A 7,994-nucleotide genomic window follows, 5' to 3' on the forward strand; every position below is an offset into this window, starting at 1 on the left:
ACAACATTGGATAACTTTTGTATGACGATATCGAGCATTAGGATTGTGATACACTATGACCTGACCTAGCTTGATAGACATTTATTGACCAACATATGTTCTCTAGGTTGAGATCTACGATTATTTGGTAATCCGAGTTTCGGTCACATTACGATGAACAACTTTATATGCTGCTAAGGTGAGTTTCATTTGCTCCCTTTTTAATTGCTTTTGCAATCTATATTTTTGGGCTAAGAATACATGCACTTTATTTTAAACGCAATGGATACAAGTACATACTAAATTCTACACCGAGTTTGAACCGAAAATCCCTTAGCTTTGATAACTAGTAACTGCCGGTTATAAGAACTAGTGGGTGCGAGTAGTTATATATGGATCCATAGGGCTTAACATCCCCGTCTGTTCCAGGTATAGAAACCCTAGCCTGAACTATAAAACAGACGTATGCTATTTGAGTTAATATACGTTGGTTTGCGTGTATTGTACATGTTGGTTGCATGTATGTTAAAACAGGGGTACTTATTATAGACGTTAAAGCTTAGTTACCAGGGTGCTCAATTTTGTAGAATATTTTGATAAACGTTTCTGGATGAAACAACGGAAATCTTGTGATCCACCTTTATATACAGATTATACGAAACAATAAAACTATGAACTCACCAACCTTTGTGTTGACACTTGTTAGCATGTTTATTCTCAGGTTTCCTAGAAGTCTTCCGCTGTTTGCTTATATGTTAGACAAGCTATGTGCATGGAGTCATACATGGCATATTTTTCAAGGAAACGTTGCATTCACCAAATCATCACCATGTATCTTATTTTGACTGCATTGTCAACGGAAGTACTATTGTAAACTATTATTTACGGTGATTGTCTATATGTAGAAATCATCAGATGTCGAAAACCTTTGATTTAAATATTCATTTATGGTGTGCCTTTTCAAAAGAATGCAATGTTTACAAAACGTATCATATAGAGGTCAAATACCTCGCAATGAAATCAATGAATGACATATTGTCCATATGGATTTGGAGCGATCGTCACAGAAGATATTAACATGGAATGGAAAAAACAAAGAATAGGTACACACCCACCGAACTTCTGCGACAAAACAAAGGAAGCTATGCGGTAATTTAAAAAAAGGATACTTGACCACCATACATGTCTTATTTAATCCATTTACTCATTACAGGTAGATCCATTCACATGCGAACTTACGTTAGTTGAATTCGATAACACAAGAACTTGGTATTACAACAGCTACAGCCACCTAAAATGTAGGGAAAAAAAAACAGGCCCATCGGAAACACCAACAAATGTCCAACCCACGGAGACCAAGAAGACAACTTTTGGTAAGATACATATACACAAAATCATACTAAACTTAAAGCAAAACCCATTAAGAAAAACTAAAAAAAGCTACTGTTTCTGGGCGTACTTCCCAGATGGTCCAGCAATCGCGGCTTTCACATTTTTCTCAAAAGAGGAGAACATGATAATCGGACACACATGTCACACATTAGTGACTGTCATGTGCCACCGACAAAAGCTCATAACACCACCACTAATGAAAGCGAAGGAACAACACATATACTATAGTTTCGTTATAGCTCAAGCACGACAGAGGATTACCTCAGTTTATCGTGGACAACGTGTTCCCCATAGACTCCGAATCAAACTCACCAACAAGAAAAATACCAGAAAATGGTACCTGACACAAACCAAACCAGGTAAAATATGAATTAATATGAATTACCGGTTGCTTAATAAAAAAAAAGACATTAAACAACACTAACAACTTGCCATTTTTTAACAGGTTCCTCCGAGATACACCATCATGAACAACATACACTCCACCATCCACCTTACCAACAGAGATGACTGAATTAACAACAAAACAAGCACTATTCAACGAACCAGGTACCCAAATCATATATTGTATAAATATGATAGAATGGAACTATTTAATATCAATCCAAAAAATCAGTAGCTAAGAACGTTTACGGGTTAGTATTTCTTATAGGTTTGTTTCAATCGTCATGCTTTACAAATTCTCATGTCTGATGTATATTTTGTTAAATTGAAATCTACAGATTGTTCAAAAACTCCTATCATCATGTCGTTGTATATGTTAATCAGAAGCTGCTATACGATAATTGTCAGTTGAAATTCACAGGTTAGTATTTCTTATTTTGTATTTTGATTTTAAATTTTTACATTTTAGATTCATATCGATGATAATTCAAGAATTTTATTTTGTGATGAATTAGGGTTCGTCGTCAGATGCATAATAATAAGTCAATAACCTTAGAAAATAATCAGGTAATGAAGAACGGTATGAAAACACATCATAATGGAGTAAGACCTTTTTTTAAAAGCAAAAAAAAAAAAAAAAAACTTATTGAATGATTTCTGGTTGCAGATGTGTTATATTCTTTGATGATGGAGAAATACAAATTATTAACTTTTTAAAGGCTGCAAATGACGTCTCTGTTACTGGTATGCTCTGTGTTAAGCCACAACAGAATGGTTTAAATAGTTATCATTGTTCATCATCATCATCATCCATTTGGAGTGTTCACAGGTAGTATTTCTTATCGCGATACACAAGTTAATCCGTTTCAACGTCCGTCTCGGCCATTTTTTGCAACGCTATATATAATGGACCAGGAACCAAGTGTTATAAAATTGCAGGTGTCGTATATTAAAAATGTCTTAACTGCACATCTTAACTCATTGACCCGTTTGGATTATATAGTGTCAAAACAGGTATATGTTAGTTTGAACACGTGTATAATGTCGTATCAAGTGTATTTGCATGTCTTGAAATTTTGAAAATGAGTTTTCATCTTATTTTGATTAAAGTGGGAAGATATGATCCATTTGGGTCATAACTGTCCATTTTAACCCGTATCAAGTGTATTTACATTATTGTGGAGTACTCGTGGAGTACTCGGATGTTAACAAAGTTTGACTTTGAAGATTTTTGACTTATTTTTTGTGTTATCTTGACTTTTGACCGATATTCTGAGTGATCCCGAGTTATGACCCGGGTACTCCGAGTACTCCATGAATCCTCCACGGGTTGCCGAGTACTCCCCATCATCTATCTGTATACAAAAGATTACTAATGGTTCATTGTTTTGCAGACTTAATGGAGGAGATTCCATGCTCATTCTGGTTATGAAAAAGAAGAAGGAAGCAACTCTTACACTTCAAATTCAGTGGAGATCGAAGATAGCAAAGAAATAACTAAGGATGCTAAAGACGGTGAGTGCATTTTCTATCGAAAAAAGAAAATATATCTACTCATAATTGGCAATAGGTAGCAATATTGACCCATGTACTTATAAACGGGTCAACTTGGGTTGTGTGTCATCTCAAACAGCTTAAATGAGTAAAAAGAAAAACCTTAGGTAAATAGGGGAACACTTCAAACGGGTTGAAAGCCAACCAAAATCTTTTCTAAAATGGAGGTAGCAACAAAGGTGAGTCAGACATGTTTAATATTGCTGAATGTTGAGTGATTTTCAAAGCATCAGAAGTGGACACCTCTGCTACCTGGAGTTTGGTTGCGGTGAAATATAAGGCTCTTATGATGATTTTAAATAGTAAATTCCACCGTAGTGCGACAATTATAAAGGTATACTCATTACCAATCTTCTATTGACAAAACTTTATTCTCTTTTTCTATACGTCCCACGATTATTCATGTCTTAATTTTTTTATTTTCTTCGTCTTAATTTTTTTATTTTCTTTTTTGGGCCGTGCTTAAAAAAAAAAAACTATCGGCTTATTTTTCCAATAAAATAGTGGAGATAGCGTGCGAGACTCTACGAAATCCTCGTATCGGTGGAAAGTTGATCGTACGTCTCCCGTAGATGCGTTACGCGTCTCCTTAGCTTATTCATCTTTACGTTACTAAAACCTAGCTTCTTAATTTTATTTTAATTTTTTTTTAGCCAACAACTGATTAGTTTTCATCTGCTTTAAATTTTCCTTTCACACACGACGGTAACGACGATTTAACTTTTAGGTTTACGCTGCATATTGATTTTCTTTATTGTTAATTTATTGTGTCTTTTGCCTAATATTTGGGGGTTTGATGCAGGTTATTTCGATTACGGTTCATCCTTATCCCAGGTAGTTTTTTTTTGTTTTTAATTTATCTTTGTTTTTTATCATTGACTCATGATGGTCATGTAATCATTTCATTTCCTCTATTTTTTTCGTCTTCTTTTTGGAATATGACGTTGTCTTTTGTTTTTCTTTTTTTTTGCTTTCATGGCTAGCTTTTTTTCAGGTTTCAGCAAAGACTGTTGATCGTAAGTTTTACTTTTGTCTTATGTGGAATATAATTTTCTTTAACGCCTTTGTTGTTTGCTAAAGTTGTTCGTTTGATGATGTCTTATTTTTAGTTGCTCTATGTAGTTGCTGGTCCACCTGCAACTGTCAACGCATCCTCTTTGTTCTCAGGTATTGTTTTAATACAATTTTTTTAATGGATAAGTATCAAATAAAGTGGTCCTGTATATTTTAGAAACACGAATGTTCTATTCTTTTGAGCATCTATTTATCAGTTTGGTAAAGAACATAAATCAGAATTTACTTTTGGTTTCCAATTTCAGATAAAAGAAGGCTTGGTAAGCTATAAATAAAGGTACAATTGATGCAAAAACAAGGGAAACGTGGGATGATTTGGAGGCAACAATTACTAATACGAGTAAGTTTGATTTCGTGTCGGTTCCAGATTTTGGTGGGTTTCTTCTTGAACCAAAGTCCGCTTTGTTATTCATTATTCTAACTAGAGGAAATGATTACACGACCATCCGTTCCGGATCAGGGAAGGTAATCTTGATTATGAGGAGAAGTACTTTGCTGATGTCTGAAAATGGTCTTCATCCTTCTATTTGTGCTTTACTAATACCTAGAATTATATAAAACAAAACCATCAACTAATTTTTTTAAACTTCTGAATGGGTTAAATATTTCTCTTGGCCACAAAGTATTCAACCATATCCTTTTTATAGTCTATTCCATTATACGGTACAAATAGCGAGTCAAAAGAGTATGCATTACCATATCAATATACATTCGACTATGTCGTACAATAGTGGTCCATCTGTCTGGGATATCATATCTTTTTCTAAATCTTTTTTAAGGTATGAACTTGAATAATCTACCTTCCCTATAGTTTGCTAGCTTACAGTTAGTTTCCTTTTTACGAAAAATAATGTGTTAAAATGTAGATTGTACTTGTAATCTTATTTGTGGACCTCTGACATGAATCATTGATGGGATCATTAAGCGTGATAATGTATGCTATTTTATTGAAATGATAAAAGAAACATGTTGGGGATAGCAATAAGAAAAAAGACAATTCGGGATTGGATATGGTTTCCAACAAAATAACAGGTAACTACATCCATGCTATAATCATATACATTGATTTAGTAGATAGCATATAAAGATGAAGTCAGCAGCTGATGAAAGAAAAAAAAATAACGGCACTGAGTGACCATACGGAAGCAGTTACCTATGCCGTGTTTACTACATGTTTTTAATCAGTAATATGTTAGTTGTAGTAAAGGGAAAGTCCGTTGTATAGTTTTGGTTCCACGCTATTATGTATCAACTGAAAGTCCGTTCTATAGTTTTGATTCCCAGCTATTATGCATCAACTACTGTAGTATGTTAAACATGTATCATACTTAGAAAAGGAAATGTGGGTAAGCACTTCGTTTATGGTTTTGTTTGTTTTGATTTTGTCAACAGCTATACAACTTTATTATATGATTTTGTCCTTTAACTCGCAACCATTCAAATAATATCAAATATTAGTTTATGGAGTTTCAAATTTATTCTTGATTAGTCTCATAAAAAAGCCCCTCGAATTCGCGGGCATTAAAAAGAAATGAGTATATATGATTATATATACTCATTTCTTTTTAATGCCCGTGAATTCGCGGGGCTTTTTTATGAGACTAATCAATAATAAATTTGAAACTCCATAAACTAATATTTGATATTATTTGATTATATAGTTTTGATTTTTATTATCTTTAAATCGTTTATGATTATAGGATTCTATGGTGTTTTAGCGGTTGGGTTTGGTTTGATGCACTTTCCGACTTGCCCGCAGGAAGCAGTCCAGTCCTTTTACTGCAGGTATAGTCGATTATGCTTGATACCATTTCGTTCGACTCTATCTTTATACATTGCATATTTATCTATATGTGTATAGATGATTAGATGAAAATATCAATCAAAACTCTGGCATAATCTGTTTATCCAATGAGGTTCAAGCTATATCTAAAATTGAGTCTAATTGTACATCAATTGTTGGTTTATTTCATATTACAGTATATACTTTTTTATTTTTAAAATCTCTTTAAATGTTAAATTGTTTTGTGTTGGATATGCGGATCCTTGCTGTACATATGATGACACATTAGGATCAAATGAGCTCACTTGAATTTGGAAACTAAGCTTTGTTTTTACTTTATGAGGTATGTTCAATTATAATTGTTCAGCTTTTTGTGTATCAATTTCGTACAAATTACTCTATAAGTCCAATGGTGATAATGAGGTTTTGAACATCATCTGTAAAATCATCCTGTCGATATACTGCACTCATAACCACTATGTAAGAAGTGGGCCAATGGGTGGTTGGGCAACGATGGATACCTACTTAGTACATACTGGCTAACTTACCATCAGATGGGATGTTGTCATTACTTAATGGCATCGGGTCAGTCTCACAGTCCTTAGTAGCTCTTTGATGTCCATTTATACCATTGGATGTACGCAACATAGGCATATCGTGAGTATCGTTACAAGTAGATGGAACTCCTTTAATCAGGCTCCTGGCTCTCTCGCAAGTTCCTTGCCAGCGTCAGCTACATACTCTGCACCATCACGTTTATCCATGTTAACAAGTAGGTTATCCTCAACATCCTCATTTAACACTTGCATCTGAGTTCTTGCCCTCTTGCCTTCATTATCATGTTCACTGTTATATCTGGCGTCATGTTTATCAGCATAATTTAGAAACCTAGCAATTTTATACACCTTAGGCACTTACTATACAATTGGACAAATTTTAAGAAACAAGGTAAAACTTAATAGAAAATTTCATAAAAAATCTAAGCTTGTGCCATTGCATCAAGTTTGTTAAAAAATATTAGAAGCTTAATAATACTATATTTTAGTAGGGTTACATTCGACATTAAATATATAGCTATAATAATCTATAAATATATATTTTTAAATTATAATAGCTGCTTTTTATTTGAGTTTAATTGATTTTGATTGTGTATTTATGATGCACTGTGACTGCTAGATTGTTATAATATACATGACGTTAAAATTCTGTTCCAACTCATACCTCTGTTACTTGGGTCAGTAGGATGGGTTGCATATTGGGGCAAAATGGATAATTTACTATACGGGATGACGAGAGACATTTTTTTTGACAAGCTTGAAGAACTAATAGCATTTCAAATATGAGTTCAAAAATACAGATTATTGGTTAAATAATACAATAGGAGTTATGTTATTGTGTGGTTGAAAAACTAAAAACATTTAGAAAAATGCTATACTGTTTCATTTTGACCTAACAATTATTGTGTTCTTTATTATTTGTTTTATTATCCAACAAATCTCAATATATTTCAATACTTTGACCCGTTTTGTTCCTTCTATTTAATGACTTATAAGTTTTGTTACAGCTTTGATGTAAAGATTGATGCCGTAATAGATGAGTGAAAATAAGTTTTGAGACAATGCTTGATTATATTCTTCTTACTGTTTGTAACAACTGTAAGTAAACATGTAATTTACATTTTTAGAATGCTTATTTGATTCCATAATAAAGGAGATATGTTTATTTGATTCCGTAAAAAAGGAGATGGTGACGGCGAGAAGGAGATGTTAATGGTGAGTTGGTGACGGCGATAGAAACCATAAAAATGGACCTTTAAGCAATTAAATAA

General features: G+C 33.4%; 1 long non-coding RNA gene across 1 annotated transcript; it reads left to right on the forward strand.

The window, feature by feature from the left end:
- Nucleotides 1-3,835: 3,835 nt before the first annotated feature.
- LOC139858154 (uncharacterized) lies at nucleotides 3,836-5,844 on the forward strand. Its single transcript, XR_011762833.1, has 4 exons — nucleotides 3,836-4,143; nucleotides 4,304-4,325; nucleotides 4,419-4,476; nucleotides 4,629-5,844. It is a non-coding gene; the product is annotated as an uncharacterized lncRNA (long non-coding RNA).
- The last annotated feature ends 2,150 nt before the right edge of the window (nucleotides 5,845-7,994 follow it).

This window comes from Rutidosis leptorrhynchoides, chromosome 1, assembly GCF_046630445.1.
Source record: "Rutidosis leptorrhynchoides isolate AG116_Rl617_1_P2 chromosome 1, CSIRO_AGI_Rlap_v1, whole genome shotgun sequence".
NCBI lineage: Eukaryota > Viridiplantae > Streptophyta > Magnoliopsida > Asterales > Asteraceae > Rutidosis > Rutidosis leptorrhynchoides.